The sequence below is a fragment of the Pseudorca crassidens genome, chromosome 8 (assembly GCF_039906515.1).
Source record: "Pseudorca crassidens isolate mPseCra1 chromosome 8, mPseCra1.hap1, whole genome shotgun sequence".
Taxonomy (NCBI): domain Eukaryota; kingdom Metazoa; phylum Chordata; class Mammalia; order Artiodactyla; family Delphinidae; genus Pseudorca; species Pseudorca crassidens.
Genome location: NC_090303.1, coordinates 48,522,737 through 48,549,438, shown reverse-complemented (window position 1 = coordinate 48,549,438; position 26,702 = coordinate 48,522,737). Strand labels below are relative to the sequence as shown.

General features: G+C 41.7%; 1 protein-coding gene across 5 annotated transcripts in view; it reads left to right on the top strand.

Moving 5' to 3' along the window:
* DYNC1I1 (dynein cytoplasmic 1 intermediate chain 1) overlaps positions 1-26,702 on the top strand; it is a 338,694-nt gene that overhangs the window by 12,097 nt on the left and 299,895 nt on the right. The window lies entirely within an intron of this gene.

Genomic DNA, 26,702 nt, shown 5'->3' with positions numbered 1-26,702 from the left:
GGCCTGCTCATGTTTATCTTCCCCAGGAAATGGTTCAGGGACTGAGTTTTTAGTGAGTTCCTAGAGCAGGAAAGCCACGAGAGAAAAATTAGGAACCCATAGTCTGCAATAACCAGCCAGGCCTAGGAATCCACAAAGTTGTCACTTAGGTGTTGGCCTAGGGAATTCTTGGATTAGCTTAATTCTTTTTGGAGACAGCTGGATTCCTTCAGCGCTTAGATCATGACCTAGGTAATGAGTAGTGTCTAGAGATAATTGTAATTTTTCCTTGGAGACTTTATGTCCTTTTTTAGCTAACTGTTGTAGCAAGTAAGTGGAATTCTTTATGGATGCCTCTTTGGTAACTGAATATAGCAAAAGGTCATCTATATTCTTACTGTAGAAGGGTCGATTTCCTAGGAACCTGGAGGGTGCATAAATTTTGGTGGAGCACTTGGGAAACATCAGAAGGGGCCTCAGTGAACCCTTGAGGCATGCCTGTCCAGGTATATTGTTGACTGTTCCAAGTAAAGATGCATAGATAGTGGCTGTTGGGGTCCCCAGGGATGCTGAAGAAGACAAAGCTCCACAACGGTGAACCATCTTGAGTCTGATGGAACTTGTGACAAAGGATTTTGGGGAATGGAACAGCTGGAAAATGGGGACTCTCGTTAATAGCTTTCAAGTCCTGGACAGATCGCCATCCCACCCATTAGGTTTTGGGACTGATAAGACCAGGTGTTACAGGGGCTGGTACAGGGAATGGTTAGCCCCTGTGTGAATTGGTCTTCTGTTATTGGTACGAAGCCTTGTGTGGTCTTAGGTTTTAATGGATATTGAGGCAGTTTAGGAAGAGGTTTAGTTATGTTTCTCCGAATTTTTATAGGCTCTGCACTTCTTATTCTCCCAGTGTCAGTGTTAGAGGTAGCCCACATATTTTCAGGCACCTCGATTAAGTTAGAGGTCTTTTGCTGGAATTCTTCCTCTTCTGTATCAAGGACAGATTGTAAAGAACATAAAAGATCAGGTTCCGGTTGGTCAGGACATTCTAAGGTGAGGTCTCTATGAGAAGCAAAATTTATTATTAGCCCTTTTAATTTAGAAAGGAGATTGCTACCTAATAGATTGACTACAACTGTATCACATAGCAAAAAGGAATGTTTTTCAGTGAAAGGTCCCAGAGTACTGATTGAGATAGAATTTTATTAGATACCCACTGTGGAAACTTCTTTTTCACTCCAAAACATTTGTTGTCCTCTGGGGTTTAAAGTAGAGAGTGTAGCTCTGGTATCTATCGCAATTTGGCAAGGTTTCCCATTAAATTTTAATTTCCCCGTGGCTATGTAAAGGAATTACTGGTGGCAGTTTACCAGATAATCTGTCGGAGTCCTGTCAACTCTTGGAGGGGGCCCATATGAGGGCCCTGCTTTGGGGGAAGATGTGAGAGAATTTAAGTTGATGTTGAAGAATTTTTACAGGATCAGTGAGAGCAATCTTTTTTCCAGTACCCCAGTTGATTACAATTGAGACATGGATCCCTAGGCCAATGTTTTGATGATGGACCCTCTTGGAGGGTGCAGTGTGGGAGGCCCAGGTATTATTTTAGGTCTCTGGCCTTGGAACTGTTGTAGTTGTAAAGGCTAATAGTTTGGCAGACTTTTGTTTACGGTCTTATTCCAAAGTCCTTTCAAAGTGCTCAGCAGTGGTCATGAGTTCAGTCAAACCAGTGGCCTCCTGTCCTATTTTCTGCCTTTTTATCAATCTGCTAATCTCAGGAGATAATCCATTTACAAGTTGGGCAACTAGAGCAGGTTGGGTGACATCATATATTGTATGGAACCCAGGATGCCTTAGGAAGAGAGCTTCCAGTTGGGTTTTGAAGTCGGCCACAGATTCATTTTTTGTTTGCATGTTTGAATAACAGGCCAATCATCGCGGGCAAGGAAGACTCTAGGAATGGCTATTAGAAGATCAGCTGCATTTTGCAAGCTTTTTCTGCTCCGTAAGGGGACCGTGATGAAGATCGAGGATCTCAAATATCATCAGTAGGGTTACGCCATCCTGCTTCTCACATACAATTTTGGGCTTCACCAGGTCCTACCAGCATGTGCACGAGCTGATAAAGATCTGGCAGCCCCAGATCATAGGCTCCAATGAGGACTCTAAATACTTCAGAAAACTTTTGGGGATCCTCGTGGGTTTAGGAAATTCTTTAATTATGGTCCTTAGCTTGGTCTTTGTCCGAGGAGTGAAAGATACCTGGGGAGGATCTCCTGCAGCCTTGGATGGGTGGTTTATTTTAAAAGGTGACTGTCCAGGGTGGAAAGGCAGTTTAGATAGAGAATTAGAGAGCATGAACGCTCAGGTAAAGGTGGATAGAGGGGAGTGGTGGGAGTTGCGTGTCTTACTGTCTTTTAGGTACCTCTTGCATCTTTTTAAATTTTTAATTAGCCTTTTGCAATGAATTTTTTAATGATGCTGTTTTGGAATCTTGAAGCTTTTTGGAAGCTTCTGCATACCAATTGAAATAGGTATCCCATTCTGTTTGTTGATTTGGGAACTCTTGCTTTCAAATGTACTTCTTAAATGAACAGTCAATCTAATTGGAACATTTCCTATCATGGCCATTGTAATTCTAGGTTGTTTTTAGTAAGATTTTGCAATTTTTGTAGATATATACAGTTTCCAGGACTATAGTTCTTAGAGAAAGTGAGCAGGTGTGCCAGAAGGTGGCATGCTCAACTCTGGCACTTAAAGATCCCCCCCCCCCTTTTTTTTTAAGCTAGTTAGGTCTTGGGTCTCTCTGAGCCAAATTAATACCTAAGAGGGATGTGCCGGTAGACCGGGGATTGTGTGGTGTTTTACAATGTACCTTGTTGGATGAAAATTTTCTTGGGTTTAGTGGGTGACCTAGTAGTGTCAGTCTAGCCATTCTGTGACCGACTTATCTAGCACAGGAGTCTTAGAGTAAGGTAGCACTCTAACAGCTTTTAAGTTCTCAATCCAGGCCCACCAGTTTTGCACCTTTTGGCTTCTGAGATTCCATTAGCAATAGCCTCTGTCTGTATAAACGAGATAAACAAACGTGCGCATTAGCACACCAGCAGCACCAAAGACATGTTCCTGTGGACTGGCCTTGTGTGTACCACCAGCAATTCTCAGTGTGATACTGGAGACTGGGGAAAGGACTGAATCAGCAGACCCCAACAGATAGTGACTGCGGACTAGGATTCCAAATAAATGAGGAATTGCAGACTGAATCACCAGCAGTTCCCAACATGGAACTAGGGATTTTAGTCAAATAGGGAAATGTGGATTGAAGCAAGGGTAGGGACTTGGGTTCCAGATGGAACTGTCTGCCAGCTGAAGGTGACCGGCTAAGCCCTGGACTGGAAAGTCAGTTAGATTGGGACCTCTGCACAAAGACAGCAGAGCTGAGAACTGAGAGGAACTTACAGCCCTCAGAGATGATGAGAAACAAGAGAATTCAGAGGATTTGTGGGTACCATGCCTGTGTTTCTCATCATCCCTGAAGCTGTGAAAAGTTTCTTTTGAATCCCACTGCCGCCACCAAGTCTGTTAAAAAAGAAAATTCAACTGAGTAAATTTTAAAGATCTTATTGGCTTTATTCAACAATTCATGCATCAGGCTGCATCCCACTTACCTCACTAGTGCCGATCAGGTAATTCCAGATTGACTAGTTTCAGATTCTGCTCCGGGGAGGGATTGAAACTTTAATTAAGTTAGGTATCAAGTTTTGGTTTGGTGACATAGACTTAGCACAGGTGACTCAATTTTGGGCTTGTTGTCTCTTTTTTTTTAACACCCCTTGACAATGTCAACCCCACCATTGCCTTCCTAAACACTGGGAAGGTAGATCTGGGCAGCAAGTGGAAAAGAATATTTTGTAAACTCTTTGGGGAAAATTCAGAATGAAAGTTACTTTAACCAGGACACGTGTTCTGACAACCATATGTTTAATAATGACAGTGCTTTCTTAGTCTTTACACCTGTTAAAGAAAAATTTATTCATAATACTTGTTAAAGAAATGGTAAGGCAGGCTTTATTCAGGGGGACTATGTGTCGTGATAGATATTAGGACCACTGCAATGGGGTTTTGCAACAGGGAGAAAGATTGTGCTCAACTCTGAATACAAGGACAGTTGGGAATTTATAGCCAAGTAGCCGGGTGGGGATCAGTGGATGGAAAGTTATTAAGAGGAAACATCAGGGATAAGGGCAGGGATTCAGGCTAAACGAACCTAATAGGATTCTTGATAAAGGCAGGCCAAGGTGATCAGCTATCACTTGGGAGGTGGTGGCGTGTGAGGAATCCCATCAGATATCAATCAGGTGCTGGTGTTCAGATATCGCGGGGGAGGGATTCTGGCTAAACTGACTTCTCAGGACTCCTGCTAAAATTGGGCTCTTGAGAACATGCCCACAGACTGGGCCTAGTTGAAAACCACTCGGAGGAACCTGTCTAGGCTTTGGTCAAGGACAGAGTCTAGTCTTTGTGACACCCTTTTCAGAGGGCAGTCCCCAGCAGGCTTGGGTGGGGGGTGGTAAAGGAGGGTACTGGAAGCTGTCAACACCAAATCAAGGAAGGTGAAAAGTAACCAGAATGCTGGATCATTGGAGTGTGTTGGGGCCATGGGAGTGCACTGATAGGGTTAGGCTGCATCATGATTCAATAAAAAACAACTCCCAAACCTGAGCGGAGGAGCACGAGGAAAGATTTTTCTCACTCGTGTTACATGTCTAGTGTGGGTCAGTAAGGGGCCCTGGTGACCACGTTCACTCAGAGACTTACGCTGAGAGAGGTTTCACTTGGTAAGTGTGCCCTAGTCCCTCACGTTTCATTAGCCAGAGCAGATCAGATGGCTGTCCTTGACTGCACAGGGGTTGTTAAGCCTGGTCCTGGAGGAGGGGTATAGGAATGTTTGTAATTAATCCAAATGACTGGAAGGGAGGGGCTTGCCTGAGTTCTGCCTACTCGTGCTGCTGACCACATCCCTAGGCAGCTTGCTGAGATACAATCACATGTGTAGTGGTTGCAACACCCAACTTCAGTAGCACCTGAAAGAATGCCCGTTTAGACTATAAAGTGCATTTGAATGGTTTCAGCATCATGAGTGATAACAGGGTCCTGGAATCAGTGGGCTTAGAAGTCTAGATTTTATGATAACGAATAAAATAAATATGTGTAGGGGTGAAATGTATCTTCCTTCAGTAGTTTTTCAATTCTAGTCTGGAACATTCTTTAGTACTTAGGGAGGGGCAACCATGAGCCAGACTTGGTGCTTCGTAGGCACGTGAAGATGAGCAAGGTATAGACCTAAGGGGCTGATGTCTAATCCGAGAAAAATAGGAAAGTTTAATATCCGTAACATAGGGTTTTATGTCATCACATATATCACATGGTTATTGTATAAGGTAAAATGTGGTAAATACCTAATAGAAGTATAACAGTGTAATGGAGGTTCAGACAAGGGAAGTTGTTAATAATTAAGTGAATAATCACTTCTTTGAATGTGTAGGCTGACCAGACATCAGTGTTAACCAGGCAAAACCATGAGTATTAATGTGTTATCTTCATTCTTCCTCTTTTGTTCTTGGGCCTGGTTTGATCCCAAACAAATTGTAACAGTGATTAAGAGCTAGTACGAGAGCGTGACCTCTGGGGCCAAGGTTCAAATCCCGGTGTCACTGCTTACTAGCTGCGTGACCTTGACAAGTTACTTTGCCTCCCTGTTCCTCATTTTCTTCATTTGTGCAGCAGGACTGGTAATAACAGTGCCTACTTCCTAGTGTTGTGGTGAGATTGGAAAGAATAAATCCTACTTAATTTTACATTTCTTATAGGGTTTAAATATTTCCCCCTGGATCATTTTGGTGCATTTAGTACAAACACTGACTTCCTGAAATGTGTCACTTGTTGAGTGTCTGGGCCCAGAATGAATGTGTGCTTGATAATTCCTAGGATTCTGGAAGTCTTACCTTCCTGAGTCCGGATCACGCTGAGCATTTCTTTCTGTGCTCAATAGATCAGGGTGAGTACGTTGTAAGGGCCAGATGGTCAGTTAGCATTTTCCTGGCCTGTGAGGCAACCTTAGTCCAGAGACCTGTAGAGTATCAAGTTGGCCTCTATTCTTTTTTTTTTTTTAAATCAGTAACTTGTTCTTTTTATTTCTGGATAGTGTTCCAAGTATGAACATACCACATTTTGTTTATCCATTCTCCTATTGATGGACATTTGCCTTGTTTTCTGTTTGGGGCTACTATGTTCATGTGAGTTTTTAATTAATTACTCTCACGTGCCTATTTTAATTCTCTATTCAAATGAACTTTAACGAAAGTCACCCTCCATGGGTCACAGCATGATGAGAGAGGAAGAGATACCAGCTGACCTTGACGGTCCTTTCAGCCCTGAGGTCCTCTAACTCAGCCTCGTCTCTAAGAGCTGCTATCGAGCACCTACCTGCACATGGGTTATGACAGCGTTTGCTCTGAATTGCAGAGCAGAGAGTGGTGGTTGCCTCATAAACAGAGACGTGACTCCTGCACCTGTGAGTTCACCAACAAAGACAACAGGTCTTATTCAAGTACAAGAAACACACCCATTTCTCTTCACCAGATGACACATATTCACGAAGGAAAGATGCTTTCCTATTCTACCCACTGGAAGCAGCTTGAGAGAAGTTGACCTCTATTCTGATCTTGGAATTCAGGTCTGCCGAGGACACGTTTCTAAACTCCCCCCACCCCATGATTACCTCCACCACTCCAAAGTCATGTTACATTAAATGCGAATGTGATACAAATCCACTGTGGCTAAATCCTGGAGGCCCTCTGCTTGCTTGAGTCCAGAAAGTTAAAAGGTCCATGTGCTTGGGGCCAGCACCACAGGTAAAAGCTTGGTGAGCTAGAGGCTGGGTGTGGTGGGCGGGAGACTGTGCGGCTCATGTTGGCCAGTTCACACCCTCTCTCTCTTCTGTTCTGGCTCTCCTCTTCCCCCACTACTCCTTGAATACAAAGTGGATGAATTTGAGGTGGTGCCGCTGAGAGCTTCTGGGCTGTAAGCAGGTGAAGGGATGGGCGTGGGGACCCTGTCTTTGGTAAGTAGGTATGAGGACACCTATCTATTGCAGCCCCAAAGGAGAGTTCATATCAGCATAATGGAGAGAACCGTTGATTGATTCAAGCTGTTCAGAAAAGAACTGGGCTGCCTATAAGGTAGTGAGTTCCCAATGCCCAGGAGAATTCAAACGTGCCACCTCCAGTGCAGATTTTCTGTGACGGGATTATTGCACCAATGAGAGGTCAGACCAGAGATTCCTCTGGTAAGCTCTACATTATTTTTTCTCCAAATTTAAGAAGCTCTGATTTTGTATACTAGATAGAGCCTTGCATCACTCTCATCTCTGGCCAGGTTCTGCCATTCCCTTGGGGCCTGCGTAAATAAGACGGCAGGTGCCAGACTGGAAAAATAAATACGACAATCTCTGTCTACTTCCTTTCCCACATAACTGTTCCACTTGTAACATTCGTTCATTCATTCCTTCATTTAACAGATATTCCTTAAACTCCTGCCAGACATTGGGAATGCTGTAGCAGTGTGAGGCCAGGTTGAAGAAAATGTAACAGCTTGTGACAACCATTAAAGACAAACAAACAAACAAACAAAAAACGCTTGCACAAGCTGGCCACATCATCATGCATGTGAGGGCTCAGTTTTTCATTTGTTCATTTATTTGTTCTTTCAGTAATCTCTTAATGTACTCTGATGATGTTCCAAGTCTGAGCCATCCTGCCAGCAGAGCCTAGATAAATATGTCCATTCAAAGGCATTTGCCAGAATCCCCAACTACCATATTCCTTTTGGAGTGTGAAGAACAGAAAACTACGCGTTTACTTGGGGAATAGTTTCCACCCTGAACGCTTATCTTATGCAAAGAATGTATTACAAATGCTAAGGTACCTATTTTGAGCGCTTAATTTCTCACTTTTTCATTATGTACAGCAAAGGTGTGATGCGCAAGGAAAGTGTTAATTCTCGTTGTTTGCATTACTTAACACATTTGAATAGATTGGCTCGGTTTAACATGGAAATGTTTGATTTTTTCAAGACCCTTACATATTTTAAAAATAAATATTTTTTTTCTAAAGTGAGGAAAGACCAAAGGGCAGAAACGGCTGACCTGGGTCAGTTAAGACCTGAGAGTTTTGCACCAAACACACATCTTTCCAGCTTGTTTCCCGTAGCACCCCTGCTGCCTTGGGCCCATTTGACCATACACCACAGTCCATTTGAACTGTTTGCCATTCCCCAAACACGGCTGCTGCTTCTTGCCCCTGTCATTTCATTCATGCTCACTCTCCTTCCACAGGAAATGCTTTCCCAGTTCCCATCTGACCCACATTTCCATATCCAGCTCTCGTGGCCCCTCCTTCTTGAAGCCCACTGTGTGCTTTGGTTCCTGCAAGCTGTCCTTTGTGCTTTAAACCTTTATCCTGTACTTGCTCCATTCTCCCTTGCGGTGGAGCTAGTGTTTTCAGAAGCTACCATATTATAAGCTTTTTGAGACAGACTCTTTTTTTTTTTCAGATAATTTATTCATTCAACAAATATTTATGGATAGGTTGATCATATAATTCACTGTACAAATCATGACCCTGCCCTTTTTTTCTCAAAAGAAATAAAATGGAAAATAGGAAGAAACAGAAGTATGGCTAATGTATTTAATGAACGCTTCCTAAGTCTGTTCCAGACACCAGAGATACAGCTGTGACCAAGACAGCCCAAGTCTCGGCTCTCAAAGGACTTTGATTTGGAGTAAAGAGGGACAGGTCATAAACAAGCAGTCAAAAAGTTAACCTTTAAAAGCAGATTTCCTTTGCTTATAGAAATTAGACATATTTATTATAGAAAAAATTAAATTCGTAGGCTCTTCTTGTTGTTGTTTTCTTCTTTTACATATTAGTATAATGGCAGTTAAGGAAAGTTGACTACTGGTGGTTAAGGAAGTCTAAAACCCAAACTTCCTGGGCTTGAGTCCTGCTTCCTCCAACTGGAATACTAATAAAAAGATTAAATGAGTTAACACATGGAAAAGACTTACAGCAGTGCCCGGCATATAGTAAGAGCTCAATTAGGAATATGTTACTTTTATTATTACCTGACAAGGGCACTACATTAATAAATCCTCTGAGAACCTGGAAATAAGACTGTTTTTACTGCTAACCTGTTGTCTCAAAAGCAAAGGGTAGTTTTCCAGGGCAAAAGGCTGTATTATAACTTTTTGCATAGATTAATATAGCTAAAAAATCAGACGTGCCCTTTGTTAGCCTTGAAAGCGTAAAGAAGGGAGAGGTACGTGGTAAATGTTGGTATTACCTATCCAAACACTCCCAGCAGGGAGGGTGTCTTAGCCTGGCAACTTAGCCCAGTGTTCCCCTCTGGGATTTTTTTTCCCCCAATTTTATTGAGAAATAATTGACATACATCACTATATAAGTCTAAGGTGTACAGCATGATGGTTCGATTTACATACATTGTAAAATGATTCCAATAGGTTTAGTTAACATACATCATCTCACAGGTGCAATAAAAAAAGAAAAAAAATTTCTCCTTGTGATGAGAGCTCTTAGGATCTACTCTCTTAACAACGTTACTATATAGCAGTGTTAACGGTAGTCTAGTACTTACTTATCTTATAACTGTGAGTCTGTACCTTTTGGTCACTTTCCTCTTAATCATTTGTGTAAGTCCCACAGCAGGCAGAGCAGCACATTGCACTTTATAGGGACTCAGTAAGTACCCATTAAGTTGCATTAACATAAAGATACATTTCGTGGAGCCAACTACTTGGGTTTCCTGGCTCTTATTAGCAAATTAGAAAATTTCGTTGATCAGTGTGCTTCTCCCTCCTTTACAAATGTATGGGGATCTTGCTCAGATACCCAAGGTATTCTCGCATCCCCTTCGATCAGGTAAATCATCCCCCTTCCTTCCCCTCCGCCCCCTACTTCTTTCCTGCAAATGCACTATGCAACATAGGGCTGCAGCGGTGGGGAGAAGCACGCTCTGATCTACTGAAGGAACTTGGGGTCAGATGATTGTGTGTGCATATGTGTGGGTGCGTGCTCACGTGCTGAGAACGTGAGCAGGCAACACTCGTGGGCATCAACATTCTTATCTGTAGTCACCTGTCATGTTGCAGCTGTGGGGACAGAGGTGTGATCAGGGCCAGCCAGCAATCAGCTAGACAGACGGAGAGGCAGGATTAAGGTCTGAATCTTAGTTTTGTGGGTATAGATATTAGATTGTTCTTATGTAGCCAAAATCCTCCAGCAACTTTGTGACGACTTCACACAACCCAATGCAAGTGTAGGTTACGTAGTAGGCTACAAACATAAATGCCAACTTACTGACTTGCCAGGAGAAACCTAACTTCTTCCCATGGGATCGCTGTGTCCCTGCTCATAGGTTAGTATTCTGCAGTCTCCTGAGAACTTGGGTTCTTAGGCCTTTGGACTCAGAGGTCCGAGCTGGGTATGGTTGGGACAGTACTAGCCTGTGGGCATTAAGGGTTATCCTGAAGGTTAAGTCCAGAGGTAATATGGGCATTGAAAAATCAAGCAGATGGTATAATTATGTAATACATTCAAAAGGACCAGGAAGGGAGGTAGAATCTGGGTGTGGCAATGATACAGCCATTGAGGACACCAGATCACAGCAAAAGGGTTGAGAGGGAGGGTCAGGGAGCAGACATAGGAGGATCTCCAAGCCAGTGGAACCTTGACCCTTTTTATGGAGAACAAGGCTGGGAGGCAAGGAAGGAGCTCACTCAGGCAATTTTTGAAGCCAAATTCGTTCATTCGTCCAACAGGTATTTGTTGTCTACTCTGTACTGGTCACTATTCTGGTATTGGCAACACGTTGGTGAGCAATACAGACAAAATCTCTGCCTTCGTTGGAGCTAGGAGAAGGGGAAAACATGAAAGATATTTAAATATGTTATAGGATATGTTAGGTGGTAATAACACATATGAAAAAAATAAGGCAATGGGAAAGACTTGGAGATGCGTGTGCAGTGGGGGGAGGGGTTTGCCCTTTTAAATAGAGTGACGAAGTAAGACCTCGAGATGAAATTTGAGCTAAGTTTTGAAGAAGCAAATCTTTTGGATTTTCAGAGAAGAAAAGTGCATCAGGCAGAAGGAATAGTAGATGCAAAGTCCTTGAGGCAGGAGTGTACTTGACATGCTTGAAGAACAGCAGGGAAGCGTGCCTGGATATGAGATCAGAAAATTGATGGGGCTGGATTGGGTAGGACCACGGAGGCCATGGCAGGACTTGGGCTTCTACTCTGAGATGGGAGCCGTTGGAGAGCTTTTTGCAGAGAAGTGACATAATTTGACTTGTGTTTTAATGAATTACCATTGCAGCTGAGAATAGACTGTAAAGCGGGGGGGACAGGCCCAGGGTAGAAGCAAGGAGACCGTTTAGGAGGCTTTTGCAATAATATGATGGGAGATGATGGTGGCTGGGATAGGGTGATGGCAGAGGAGGTGGCAAAAAGTAGACAGATTCTGGAAATGCTTGGAAAGTAGAGCCCAAATAATTTGCTACTGAACTGGATGTGGGATTTGACAGAAAGGGAAAACAGGGATGACTCCAAGATTTTTGGTCTGAGTTAACTGGAAGGCTGGAGTTGCCTTTAACTGGAGTGTGGAAGACCGAAGGTTGGATGTACATGGGGCCAGAGCACGGGGAGCAGTTGTCACAGCTGATGCTGCAGTGTAGCAGCCTGGCGCCATCGTGGTGACTCTCCTAACAGATGCACGGGAATGATGACGTCAACTGACTGGTCAGAGCATCTGTTTCCCTGGATACACTAGAGAAAACCTGATAAATTCACACCCCCTTTTCCTGTCATTTAAGACTTCATTCTCCTTTAACTGTAACAGATTTACAATTGTTCACTGCTAATTTATGTGGTGGTTTTGCATTACCTTTGGTCAATCCTAGCTTTGATGTTCTGGCACTGTGTGACGTTTCGACTTGGGAGATGTCCTGTCTTTTAAGATAAGGACTAGTTTATTGACATGTACACACTGCTATATTTAAAATGAATAACCAACAAGGACCTTCTGTGTAGCACTGGGAACTCTGCTCAATATATATATATATATTTTAAATTTTATTTTTTTATTATTTTTGGCTGCATTGGGTCTTCTTTGCTACGCACAGGCTTTCTCTAGTTGCAGCGAGCAGGGGCTACTCTCTGTTGCAGTGTGCGTGGGCTTCTCATTGCAGTGGCTTCTCTTGTCGTGGAGCATGGGCTCTCCGTGTGGGCTTCAGTAGTTGTGGCGTGCAGGCTCAGTACTTGTGGCTCACAGGCTCTAGAGTGCAGGCTCAGTACTTGTGGCACACAGGCTTAGTTGCTCCGCGGCATGTGGGATCTTCCCAGACCAGGGCTCGAACCTGTGTCCCCTGCATTGGCAGGCGGATTCTTAACCACTGCGCCACCAGGGAAGCCCTCTGCTCAATATTATGTAACAACCTAAATGGGAAAACGTATAACTGAATCACTTTGCTGTACGCCTGAAACTATCACAACATTGTTAATCAGCTATACTCCAATATAAAATTAAAAGTTAAAAAAAAAAGATAAGGTGTAGTTTAACTTTCAGAAAGTGATCATGCTCTAGTCCCATTATTTCCAAATTCTTGGGGACTACCTACCATTATTGTCTCCCACACCCCTAAATGTTGTCACTCAAATCCAGGAAATCCCTTTTATGTCTCTACTCTGCTACTTCTCAAGGCGATGACTGGGGGGCAGAGGTCTACTTGCAGTGAAGTTCAGTCAAGGAACGGTCAGGAATGGGGGCAGCCTAACAGGCAGAAAAGGAGATAGATGTGTTCATGTAAGTTCCTCCTTACTTTGGATATTTTGTTACTCCTTAGCATGGTCTCGAAAATGGAGATATAATTCTTCTTCCACTTTAATTTTTTTTGCCAAAATTGGTTTTCTTCAACAGCTCATATATACAAGCCTGACTCCTATTTTCACTCAAAGAGACAGATGGTTGAAACTGACTCTAGCTAAATTAAAAAAAAAAGAAGTCTTGAATTTAAAAAATGCACATGAGTATCAGAAGGGTTTAATCCTTTAAGGACTAGTTGAGAAATCTGTTCTGAATACTGCCTCATTCCACTGAGTTATCCATTCATGTGCAGAATGCTGTGTGCAGACCAGGCTGGGGACTCTGCAGCCAAGCTTTTCAGATGGGTATTTGCTTTCTAAAAGGAATATGAAGGTTGTGCTGATGAGACAAGTGGCAGACATCCAAATCCTAGGGTCAGTCAGCATTTGTGCTGACATGGCGTGCAGGAAATATGCCCTGGTCCTGCATTGCCGACAGTATTGATTTTCTGCACTCTTATGGGCATACTAGGGTAGCTGGAAAAGCGGGGTAATCTTTCTAGGTACGTCCACCTTGATGTGTCTGTGCCTTGAAGCACGCAGGAATTTATTTGGTATCTTTTTCCCTTTCTTCCTCTGGTAGACTCAAATATTGCTGAGCTTGCTTTGGTCCTTCTGTGGAAGTGCTACCTCTCCAGGGCCCTGCAAATGGATTGCAGGTTGCATGTGCACCCAGATATTAATCTCTTGGCCCTCATGATAGTCAGAGCCCGGGTCAGGCTCCTGTGGTAGTGAACAGCTTTCTCTGTTCACCTCAGCGTACTGTGCAAACATCACCATGATTTGTGGGTGTCATGCCATTGCAAAATATTGGCTGAGAAAAGACAAAGTGAGAGACAAGTTTATAATTGAAAGTTTATTGATTTTACAATTGATGTAGCCCAATATATTTCAGTCTCTTTTAACCCCAATTGACAATAAAAAAATACTATGTATATGTCACAATGCATGTTTGTGTGTCCAAAACCAAGTTCCATGAAACAATAGTTGTCCTTACTATGTGCAGTGTGCATTCTAGTAGTTCTAATATGTTAATCACAAACATTGCTCCCTATGACTACTAACGAATTTGATTTTGTAACATATCAGTAGGTTGCAACCCATGTTTAAAAAGGCTGTGTGTATTACACGCTAGGGATAAATGATCTAGTCTTGTACTTGGTTGAATCCTTGGTAATTCCTTGCTGCCTACAGAGAAGTTCAGACCTCTTTAAAGTATGGCATAGCAGGTCTTTGGCTGTAGGGTGCCCAGCTTGTCCATGTTTGCCTGGGGCTTTCCTGGTTGAAGTGCTGAAAGTCCTGCATCCAGGGAACTCCCTTTTCTCTGTGCAAACTGGGACAGTTGGTCACTCAGCCTTTGGGATCTCATCTCTGAGAGGTGAGATCCACATCCATCCTCATCTTCCTCCATCTTCTTTTGCGCTGAGTGTCCCATTTATATCCAGTTACTTGTCCCACAGACTGGCCATTCTCTTTCCTATCTCCCTGCTTTTGTCCATGCTTCCCTCTGCCTGGGATGCACCCCTCACCTTCTGCTGTCCGCAGGTCTGGTTTTCCTCTGGGATGGTTTGTTAAGTCACCAACTCTGTGGAGCCTTCTTATTGCCTTCTTGTGAGCACAGTAGTGCTACAGACTATGTTGACTTGTAAGATCTTTAGTAGTCCTGTGTTTTTCTCAGCCGTCTTATTCTTTATCACCTGTAGAACAAACGTGAGAAGGGAAACTGCTGACATAAAGTGGATGACAACGGCAGAGAAAGAATACAAGGGAAATAGAATAAACCAGTACAGATGTTAAAGCCAATAGCGTGGGGTGAGGGAAGACGAGAAAAACATAAAGATGTGGGCATAGGCAGTAGTTAAGAGCCACTGGAGACTTTGGTTTGAATCTTGGCTTTTCACGTGTCAAGCTGTTTGCTTTGGTGGGAGGGTGGAGTGTTACTTAGCAGGTCCCTCTCTATGTGAGTTTCTCCACTCATCATAACTTCAACCAAGATCAGTCGTCCTTAAAATTAGGTAGGCTTAATTACAAATTTGTATTTTGTAGTTAATTTGGGAGGGTATTGAATGAAGTGGTTTGAAGATGTAGAGATATCTTAATAACTTATATTTTTAGAAGATTAAAAACAAATTGACTTTGTGAACATATATATTGAGAAAAATCTATTTTGACTTTATTATTTAAGCATTAAAATTTTCCTTCCCTTATTTTTATCAATGTGTCTTTATTTTATTTCCTTTAGTATGATAGTTTAAATTCGTTCTCATTTGTGAGTTGCAAGAGCCTCTGGGCAGCTTGAATTTGCCTGTATCCTCTATCAGGATAGAGTGCCCTCAATAGGCAGCCCTATTGGCCAGGGCTGTCTTTTTTTTTTTTCTTTTTAAACAAATATGAATTTACTACCTCCATGAATATTTGAAAAATGATAATATATGTATCTGAAACAAATAGATGTCATTTCATTTTAACAGGTAAAGATATGAGTGCACAATCTTTAGAGACACCAACATGCGTGGTGATGAAATTCACAGTGACCTTTTAGTATGTAGGACAAGTGATACTCACCTAAAGTAGTGACCTTTACACACACACACATATATATATATGTATTAGTCTATATATATATATATATAGACTAATGTTTTTTTTTCTATTTATATAACATTTTTTAACATCTTTATTGGAGTATAATTGCTTTACAATGTTGTGTTAGTTTCTGCTTTATAACAAAGTGAATCAGCTATACATATACATATACCCCCATTTCTCCTCCCTCTTGCGTCTCCCTCCCATCCTCCCTATCCCACCCCTCTAGGCGGTCACAAAGCACCGAGCTGATCTCCCTGTGCTACGCGGCTGCTTCCCACTAGCTAACTGTGTTACATTTGGTAGTGTATATATGTCCATGCCACTCTCTCACTTCGTCCCAGCTTACCCTTCCCTCTCCCCGTGTCCTCAAGTCCATTCTCTACGTCTGCGTCTTTATTCCTTTCCTGTCCCTAGGTTCATCAGAACCATTTTTTTTTTTTTTAGATTCCATATATATGTGTTAGCATACGGTATTTGTTTTTCTCTTTCTGACTTACTTCACTCTGTATGACAGATTCTAGGTCCATCCACCTCACTACAGATAACTCAATTTTGTTATTTTTTATGGCTGAGTAATATTACATTGTATATATGTGCCACATATTCTTTATCCATTCATCTGTCGGTGGACACTTAGGTTGCTTCCATGTCCTGGCTATTGTAAATAGAGCTGCAGTGAACATTGTGGTATATGACTCTGAAATATGACTTATTATGAAATTTGACTTATTATGAACTTATTATGAAATATGAACTTATTATGAAATATGACTTTGAATTATGTTTTTCTCAGGGTATATGCCCAGTAGTGGGATTGCTGGGTCGTATGGTAGTTCTATTTTTAGTTTTTTAAGGAACCTTCATACTGTTCTCCATAGTGGCTGTATCACTTTACATTCCCACCAACAGAGCAAGAGGGTTCCCTTTTCTCCACACCCTCTCCAGCATTTGTTTGTAGATTTTTTGATGATGCCCATTCTGACTGGTGTGAGGTAACACCTCATTGTAGTTTTGAGTTGCATTTCTCTAATGATTAGTGATGTTGAGCATCCTTTCATGTGTGTGTTGGCAATCTGTATATCTTCTTTGGAGAAATGTCTATTTAGGTCTTCTGCAGCCAGGGCTGTCTTGATTTAACTTTGCTGTGCAGAACATCTGGCCCCTTTATAGGGATGGTAGGCAAGGAGTCAAAGCTAAAGTTAGTCATGTCTGAAGATTTGCTTGTTATCAGTTATTTTAAAGATCAGCCCCACAGGTTACCCGAGAGTCGTTTATTTTTAGACACGTTCATTTATCATCTTGGCAACTCAGAGAAAACAGCTTCAAGTGCAATGGATGGCTCTGTTCTAAGCACTGATATTTTTACATCACTTTTAAGGAGAAAGCCCAACTATCAGCATGATGATTTATCCTCAAGGCATTTTGGGCTTCTAGATTGCTGAGTTTTTGGCTGAGATAATGGAGGGTGTCAATTATAAATTGAATGGATTTTGCTAAATAATCCTTTTAGAGTCAAAAAACAGAGATTAAAAATGTAAGCCAGGCAGGAGAACATTATATCAATGGGTATATGATGTACTGATTTAGGAAAAGATGGTACAATGGATGAGGCAATGCTAGGATTGTGGGTTTGATGCACGTGTCCTAATGGAGGAAAAAAATCAATTCCCACCCCCACGCCCATGGAAATAAAGATTTGTTGCAGAATAAGGAAGAACTTTTCTGAGTTGGATCATTGAAAACCTTAGTGCACTCACCCAACATACTGATGATTAGAAAAATCCCAATAGTGAAATTGTGGAAAATCTCACACTTCTGTCTAATGGTAATTTAGCAGTTCAAGGGATATTCTTGAGCACTTACTGCTGGGCACTAGAAGTACAGAGATAAATTAGATGTGGCCCCTCCTTTAGAGGAGCTGTTGGTGTAACAGGAGGAGAGCATCGTATGAACAGAACAGAGGCACGCATAGGTGGAACATGTGGTTCATGTCTCAGCAGGCCAGCCTCAGGTGCTCTAGGGCCGCCAGGGAGAGTGCTCGGCCCAGTCTTGAGACCGTAGGCGGTCTTTCTGGAGGGGATGTGATTGAGCCGAGAGAGAAAGATGAATAGGCATCATCATGTAATGAATGGTGAGAAGAGCATTTCTGGAATTTGCAAAGGTACAAAGGAAGGAAACAGCTTGGTACGTGCCAGTAAAATGTGAAATAGGGAGAGGAGGCCTCTGTGGATCGAGAGGTGGGCAATAAGAGCATCTTAAGGGCCGTGATGGGGAGCTGGGACACATTTTGCAACTAAAAGGGAGTCATGGACATGTTTTAGGCAAGGGAGTGTACTCATCAGATTTGAATGACAGAAAGCTCATTCTGACTCCCTGTGGAGGATGGGGAGGGTCATCGCGGAGCAAGGTTTGCACGGAGACAGGGTTGCAGTTGTCAGACGAGTGATGTGAAGCCTGGCATTGGGCTGTGTGGATTGGCATGGATAGGTGAGGGCGGGCTTGGAAATACTAGGTGTAAAATTGGGAGGACTGGTGAAAATTGGCTGGGGGCGGGGTATGGTGAGTTCAAGGATTTCAGGGCTGATGGAGGGAAAAACAGGATCACGAGGTGGCATTGTGGCACAACATGGGCAGCACTTGGATGGGACTGCATGAGAGGGGATTGCCCCTGATAGAAGGACACCCTCCAGGGACAGCAGCATGGGGCCACCACCCACAAAGGGAAGAGGGAATCAGAGGGAGGCCATGTGTTCTGGTGGTGCTGCTTGGAGCAAGCGGGGGAGCCTGTGGATCCGAGAGCGCCGAAGGGCTGCTAAAGGTCTCTCATAGCCACAGCATTGTCCTATCTATGACTGGCAGATAGTGCGTGCAACTTTGCAGGGTATGCAAAGCAGAAGATCTCTAAGTGGCTAAAAATGTGCTTGTTTGAGCTATATTTAAAGCGATTGGACGTGTAAGAATTTGTGTTTGATGCTGGTGGGTGCTCAAATCTAGTGGTCCTAGCCTGATGAGAAGTGAACAACATAGAGGCCAGTACACAGGGGCCATCTTTAACCCATTTATATAGCTGCAAGTGTTTATTGAAAGTCTACTGTGAGCTCAGTTGCAGGCTGAGGAGCCACTGTGCAAGTGCTGAAGGGAGCTCACATCGGGTCTGTAGAGAAGCTGCCACTTTGCACGTGCTCCCTGAGAGTGCTCGTTTTTATTTGCTTTGAAGTGCTTTCGAACCCCTAGGAGCACAGATACATAATCTCATATAAAGTGTAGTAGTGGTGGTAGCCTTCTTTGTTTCGCTTCTTTACTGGTACCTGGCCTAGGCAGGTGATACATCTTTCCCATCTATTTCAACCTGAGGTTAGGTGTTCTACAGAATCCTTTGTGTAAGGCCTCACTTCTTTCTTCACTCTAGTTTTCCTTGTGATATTGTCCAGAAGGCTCCCATCTCCTTTCTTCTGATTCTATTTTCCAGTCCCTTTTCTGCCCAGATTCTTTGGGACCCAATGCCAAAATATTTCTCTTCCAGTGTCCTAACTGTTCCATCTTTAGTTGTATATTCTTTCAAGGATGGTCCTTGAAATGCTCATTTCCTGAGCGTTTGATATCATATGAGCGTTTCCCAAGGGAAGATGCTCTAAGAAATGAATGAGTGAATCTCTTAATTGAGGAACAATTCCTTTTCCAAAGAGAAGCACGTTGAGTCTTTAAATGGATGGAATGCACTGTAGGGGTCAGAAATGACTCAAAATTTTCCAGAACTTTTGGCAAAGCTGACAATGGGTTTTGAGTCCTTTAAAATTGAAGAGCCCTCGTCTCTATTCTGTTAACTAGATGACAGGGCAGGTACCCTATGGATTGGTTTTTCTCTCTAGTATCATGGGCCTCTGTGCTGAGTGCTGGAGAGGCTCTCCTGTTTAATGCGCTGCAATTGCCGGTGCTCAAGTTACAGCTGAGGCAGTACAATTTGGGTAGCTTAGAATCTTGAAGTGATGAAAGTAGGGCTAGAGACACTATGCAAACACAATCTTAAATATAGCTCACAGACCCAAGAAGAGAGATACTAACAGCTTACTGTGGAAATATTGCCTGATTTCCTAGTCAAGAACCAACCCAATATGAATAAAATTAAGAGGAGCCTCGAAAACTCAACATAAATATTTAACTATATGTATATACGAAGATTTTTTTCCCTCCAAACCTGTTCTCTATTAACATAAATAGATCCTTCCTATGTAGATGAAGCTCTTGTGGTGCTTGGGACTACCCAGTATTGGCTTAGAGGTCTGGCTGGGAATTTCAGAGGCAAAGTCTTTTCTCCTGTCAGCTCTCCCATGCAATTTACATTTGCTGCCACCAGGTGGTGATAGAGAGTGATCGAAAGTAGACTGATCAGGATCCACCGTAAGTGCCTTTTGTTTAAGAAGAGCTTTCTTGTGACTAAAGGGAGTGAAATCTTGAATAAGTAAACCCTGAAAAGGAAGCATTGTTTAATGAAAAATATTCAAGAAATAAAGAGTTTTGGTGTTTCCAGTTCTGACTCGACCACTTAATAGTTGTACACTTTAGATAAATGCAGCTCAGTTTCCCTGTTTATGGGTAAAATACTGGTACTGGATTATGTAATCGTTAAAGTTTCTTATCTTGAAAGAAACATGTGTAATTGTAATTGTGAAAGCAGCAAAATTAAAAGAATAAAAACTTTTCATATAACAGAGAAGCCTTCACTTTATTAACAACCATCTTAGTTCACTTCGCAAGGTGAAGAAGACCCATTAATTGTGTGTGTGTGTGTGTGTGTGTGTGTGTTATGGGGGGAGGAGGATGGGGAGTGAGAGAAGGCTTCTTAGTTTGTCTTCCTTACCTATTACCTGGTGTAGGCAAGTGAGGAATAAGAAATCCTTCACACAAAGTTTTATGGAACCTTTTCTTCAAGGCCTCATCTCCCTAAATCCAGTCTTTCTAATGATGTATCCAGATGTCTTAGATCTTCCTGGTATTTTTAAATCATTATAAATATATTTCTAAATCATTGTAGTTTCTTGACTCTAATCTGAATTTTCTGTGCTCAGTGATTTTATTCCTGTTATCTTTTACTTTTTCTTTTCTGCAAAAGAAAGAGCTCTAACCCCCTCTGTTTAGGTTGCCAATATAAACTCTTAGCAAAATTTTGTTAAGTAAATGTCTCTATAGACTTTAGAATCAACTCCATCTTATCAGAAGTAGATTACGACAAAGTGTGGTTTGAGGATCCCTGTGAGTCCCAAGATGTGTTCAGGGGTCTGTAAAGGTCAAAATTATTTTCATAATGCTGAAATGTTTTTTGTCTTTTCCACTGTATTGACATTTGCAAGGACTGTGTGAAAGTGATGGTAGGTCAAACTGCTAGTACCTTAGCATGAATTGAGACAGGGCACCAAACTCCTAGTAGTGGTGTTGCACCTCACTGCCACACACTTGCAGCTAAAAAGACAAATAGTTTCACTTAAGAGTATCCTTCATGAAGCGGAAAAAAATACTAGTTACATTAAATCTCTAACCTTGAGCACACATCTTTTCTGTGTGACAAATGGGGGCATATAAGGCACTTCTGCTGCTTACCAAAGTCCAGTGGTTCTCTAGAGAAAAGCATTTGTGCAGTGTTTGAGTTGTGAGCTAAATTAGCTGCCTTTTTTCAAGAAACACTATTTTTTACTTGAAACTACAATTCATAGACAAACCATGGTTATTTAGGCTTGGTTATTTGGCAGAAATTTTCTCAAAAATCAATGACGTGAGCTTGCCACTTCAAGAACACAATTGACAATATTTGTTGCTAATGATAAAATTTGAGCTTCAAGCAAAAATTAGAGTTTTGGGAAACTTATATCTGCCACCATGAGCTGTACAGCTTTACCATACCTAAAGACCCTTCTGAAGAGTTTGGTAATGATAGTACCAAATGTGATTTTTGGATGTTGTACAATGGAATGTGTCGATATTTGAGAAGTCTGCATAATTTTCTAAATAATCAATGCATAATGTTATAAAATCATACATGAATAAAAGATTCATTCAAAGTTTAAAACAGACCAATGGATTTTAATGTAACAAAGTACAAAAAAGTTCATTGACTGGTGTGATTTCAAGATTGCAACTGAACTTTTGGTAACTGCCATTTGTTGATTTTTGGTGTAATATCAAAGAATATCCACAGTTACTTTGAGAGGCTATTCAGATACTCATTGTTTTTCAGAATACACATTCATGTGAGACGAGATTTTCTTTACAACTAAAATAGCACATCACAGCAGATTGAATGCACAAACACCTGTAAGAATCCAGTTGACTTCTTTTAAGCTAGATATTAAAAAGAGAAGTGAAAATATAAAAGAAATACCCTCTTCTTATGATTTTTTTTTGGTCTTGGAAAGTGTGCCTATTTTTTCATAAAAGTTTTATGTTAAGTAAAAGGTTAGTGTTGTTATTATAGAATTATTAGGTATTTAAAGTTTTATCAGTTTTAATTTTTAACATGGTTGATGTTAATAGATGTAACCCACATAAACAAAAGCTCTTTGAGGTCACTAATAATTTTTAAGAGTCCCAAGGGATGCTGAGACCAAACGTTTGAGAACTCATCTACAATATGAGTAGACGAGGCCTGGGCACCCCCCATGAGATGGATTTTATCAAAATGTTTGTTTTCCCAGTATACTGATGGCTGTACAAATTTAGCATATAACCCTCCCACATCTTTCACCAGCCAAGTCCTGAGATTTCTCTCACCTTCTTTTTATTGACAGTGTGATATAGCTGTAAAAATGGTTGTGGTCCCATTCATCCCTTGGCCTCCCATCCAAGTGGAAGGAGGCAGCTATATTGTATAAGAAGCCAGGCAGGTGCAAGGACGTTGTGAAAGATCAAATTTCTTACATGTACCTAGTGGCAGATGAAAAGTTCAATAGCTGATAGTGAAGAGCTGACAGGAACAACTGTTTTTAAGCAGGAAAAGAGAACTTGTTTCTAGGTAGTTTTTTCAATGCGTCTGGAAACAGCTGGGCAATGACTTAAACCTCCTAGGATTCTGACTTTAAGCTTAAAAATACATTTGCATATGCCAGCATTAGAAATGGAATCTCAAACTGCTGCCAACTTAGACAACTGAAAGGAAATAGAGATCTAGACGGTTGAAAAGCTAAGCCTCAGGAGGTTCTGTTGCTTGGCAGCTGTGTAAACAGAGCTAAACCCTTTGCTTCTCCTCTGTTAGACGCTTGGTTCTAAACAGGATCAAACCATCCCATGACCATATGTGCAGAAATGAAAATGAAGGTGATGGGTCGCATTGTTGGGTTCGAGAAAAGCCGAGCATTTTCCTTTCTTTATGGATGTGTGTGGAGTAAGAAATGTGAAGGAGATGCAGGGTGAATTGAGAAGAAAAGGGCAGGTGTGAGATGACTTCTGTTTTTACCTTCCTGAGTGTCCATGTCGTTCTCTCATGTTTTCCTCCTTCCTTCCTCTCTACGTTCTTTCCTCTTTGAGGCTTAGGACCGTGAGACATTTTTATGATGGAACAGCAGGAGTGACCCTCCCTGTAACCAACTTCTTAACTAGAGAAGAAACCATTTCTCCATGTGCCTCTCCATCCTCTGGGGGAAGTGGGTAAGATAGGGGAGGATGCCTGCCTGGGACAGCTTGATACGTAATCCCTATGTTCAACAGAAAAATGGAGAAGAATTTTACTACTACTAAATGACTACATTTAATTGTTTAAAAATATTTTTTTCTTTGAGTCACATCTCTTTAACCACGTGCATTCCATTTTATAACCCATTTAGATTGAGAAGCATGCTATACCTTTAATGCATTTCTCACTGTAACTTTTTAATATTTAATTTATTTTTATTACGGTACGATTGACATAAAACATTATATTAGTTTCAGGTGTACAACATAATCATTTGATATTTGTACATATTGTGAAATGATCACAATAAGTCTGGTTTAACATCTGTCACCATACATAGTTATATAATTTTTTTTCTTGGGTTGAGAACTTTTAAGATATACTCTCTTAACAACTTTCAGATATTCAGTACAGTGTTATTAACTATAGTCACAATGCTGTATGTTACATCCCCATGATTTATTTGTTTTCTCACTGGAAGTTTGTATCTTCGCCCATTTCACTCATTCCCTCACCCCCAGCTCTGAGAACCATCAATATGTTCTCTGTGTCTATGAGCTTGATTTGTTTTGTTTGTTTCTTGTTAAAGTTTTTTTTAGGTTTAGATCCTTTGCAGTGAATTTCGAGGGATGGTTTTGGATATTGAATTAGGGTGGAGTTGGGGGAAAGAGTTTGCTGGGTAAAAAAATAGTAATACTAATAATAATAGTAGAAAAAGAGGAGGAGGCAGAAGGGGAAGAGGGGCAGAAAGAGAAGGAGGAAGAGGACAAGCAACTTTTCTTAGGTGTTTAATATTTGCCAGGCACAGTATTAAGCTCTTGACTTATATTGATTCATTTACTCGGATGATAACAATGGCAGTTTACTGAGCTCAAAGATGGGCTGAAACAAAAGATGTGAGAACTGAAACACTTGGGAGGTTGGATGGAGATGAGTCATAGTGAACAAGGGGATATAAGGTGAACCAGGGGAAAAGAGGGAAATCAGAAGTAGGGAGTTTAAACTTGAAAAAAGTTACAGTTGGGAATTAGGGTATGGAGTCCATACCCTAATTGAGATTAGTAGCTGTTGAGATTTCTGTTGTCAGGTAGGGGTAATTTGCAGGATGAGAAAAGAAAAAAAAAAGAGGTGACATTGGATTGTACTCAGTGATAGCTGGAGAACTTGCAGGAGGGCGAGAGCTGAGATGCAGACGTGGGAGGGAATAGGAGCATGAATCGGGCAAGTGCAGGTAGGTTGTGAGAGAATGTGGGCAAAAGGAATGTCACCCTGGAGAGCAGATTCGGAACATGGGACTCTGCTAGGAGAAGAGCTGGGCAGGCATCATAAACAGTGCATCAACTGACCCCGCCATGGATGGAGCTGGGGCGAGACAGCTGTAAGTGTTCCTAAGCCAGGGTAGAGTTGAGCTGTAGTTGGCTGGTGGGTGGGAGAGTAGGTGGATGATCAGACAGGGAGGCGATATACACCTAGAGGTGGGTTTGATTTATCTACTTGACCCCTTGCCATTTGTAAATAAAAGAGACCAGCTTTTTATGTGTGTGCAGCAAGTGAGCAATAATTAACAGCAGGTAGCTTTGACTCTTATTTTCTTAAACTGCGAGCACCAAAATTGCCTTTGCAATGACCTACATTAGCCCCAGGAAGCTCTATAACTCATGTCCTCCATTCTTTGTTCCTCGATTTGCTTTGTTTAATGTGCAGGGAGATTTAGTGGGTCAGACTGGCAAGCCCCCCTGGGAAAGCCTGTGGAGTTCAGTGCTGACACTGCATTTAGTGCCACTATTTAAGCCATTTCACTGTGTGTAAAGCCCATTCATTTACTCTAATGTGTACTTTCCAAACCCTTTACAAGGTGTTCTCTTGAGATTTCTTATTCTCCCAGGTGTTGATGCAAAGTGTCCAGTTTGGAAAAGATCCAAAAATCCATAAGTGGAAGGTACTCTGTAGCTGTCTTTTAATGTTGTGCTTCTACTGCCCTTAAAAAGTTAAGTGTTATTTGAAACGTCACTATATAACATAATTTTTTTTAAAGTTCCCTTGGTGTTATTGTTGTTTATTTTTAAAATACTGGCTCTATGGCTGGTAACACCAACTTAAATGACCAACATTGTCAGACAAATTTATCAGTTTTAAGAAGACCTTTGCCCTTTGCAAAAATGTACTGAGAATACACCTTACTTCCCACTGTTGAATGAAGTCCTTCGTAAGAAAATCACAACAAATACAGGATGTTCTATTACATGGTTTGCTCTTTAACAACCATAATATGTAACTGAAGTCATGCCAGATACTTTTGATGGACTGGGAAAGGGAGATAAAAGGGAATGTGGAGGAGAGGGAAACTTCTTAGAGAATTCTAAAGTTTTTCTAAGAAGTCTCCACTGGCTGCTTTCAACATAGGATGACACAACTATTGCTTTAACAGTAATTTTTCTGATCAGACATTTCGTTTTTGACAGCAGAAAAATATCAAAAACATAGATCAGATTGGCCCCCATTGGGGAAGAATATATGTAACTTCTCAGATGCCTTCTGGAATTAGGTTCTAGTTTTCTCCCATCAGGTTTTTTGGTGTTGAAAATTACTGGCTAACAGTGTTTTAGTGGTAAATGTTACTTTTATCAGTTGTATGGCTTCTCTTGGGGAAAAAATCAGATCTAACTGCTTGGGTCCATGTTCTTCCATGTCAGCCATCAGATTGGAACCGAATAGAACTGCTTCCCGCAGGCAGAATGTTTCCTCTCTGGCTGGCCTCAGCCACTGCTTTGTTTCCTCAGTTATCTACTTGGCACCTGTAAGGACAATGAATTTGTGACTCAGGTTTAAATAGGCCTTGGCAGGAGACTTCACGCTCCATTCCACAGCCCCAGTCCCCATCCAGCTTCTCAACCCACCTGCAGTGTTGTATCTCTGCGTTCTTTCTGCTCAGAAGTCCTGTTGACACTTAAATTATGACACAGTGAAAGTTTTTTCATCACTTCCTTATTTGCCTTCTCTTCCCAGTTTCACTGACAGCCTCTTGACAGTCTCAAAGTTGAATTGTTACTGAATCTTTCTCATGTGCTTCCACATCTAAAGGCTACCAGGAGTCACGTCTTCCTTCTTGGCTGGGCTCTCTTCAGTCCACATTCCCAGCACATTCTGTCTCTACATTCACCTACCATCCCGGTGCAGGTGCAGTCGACCCAGAGAGATGTTGGCACCAGCCTCCCCGCAGCTTGTGTATTTCTAGTTTCTGCTCCTATCTGTTTCCCAGGCAGGGACAAGAATAGGCTTAGGCAAATTTGTATTCTGTGTTTGTTTTGTCACTTTCTCTGCTGATTTCCCAACCCTCTTTACACCCAATGGAACTCACTTTTCTGTATTTTCAGGTCTTTGCCACTTGCCTCCACAGGTCCATTCTTACCAACTAAAGTTTGTATTTCTTGACTTGGATTCATCTGCGTCTCTTGTACACAGCCTGCTGGTTCTCTCTTC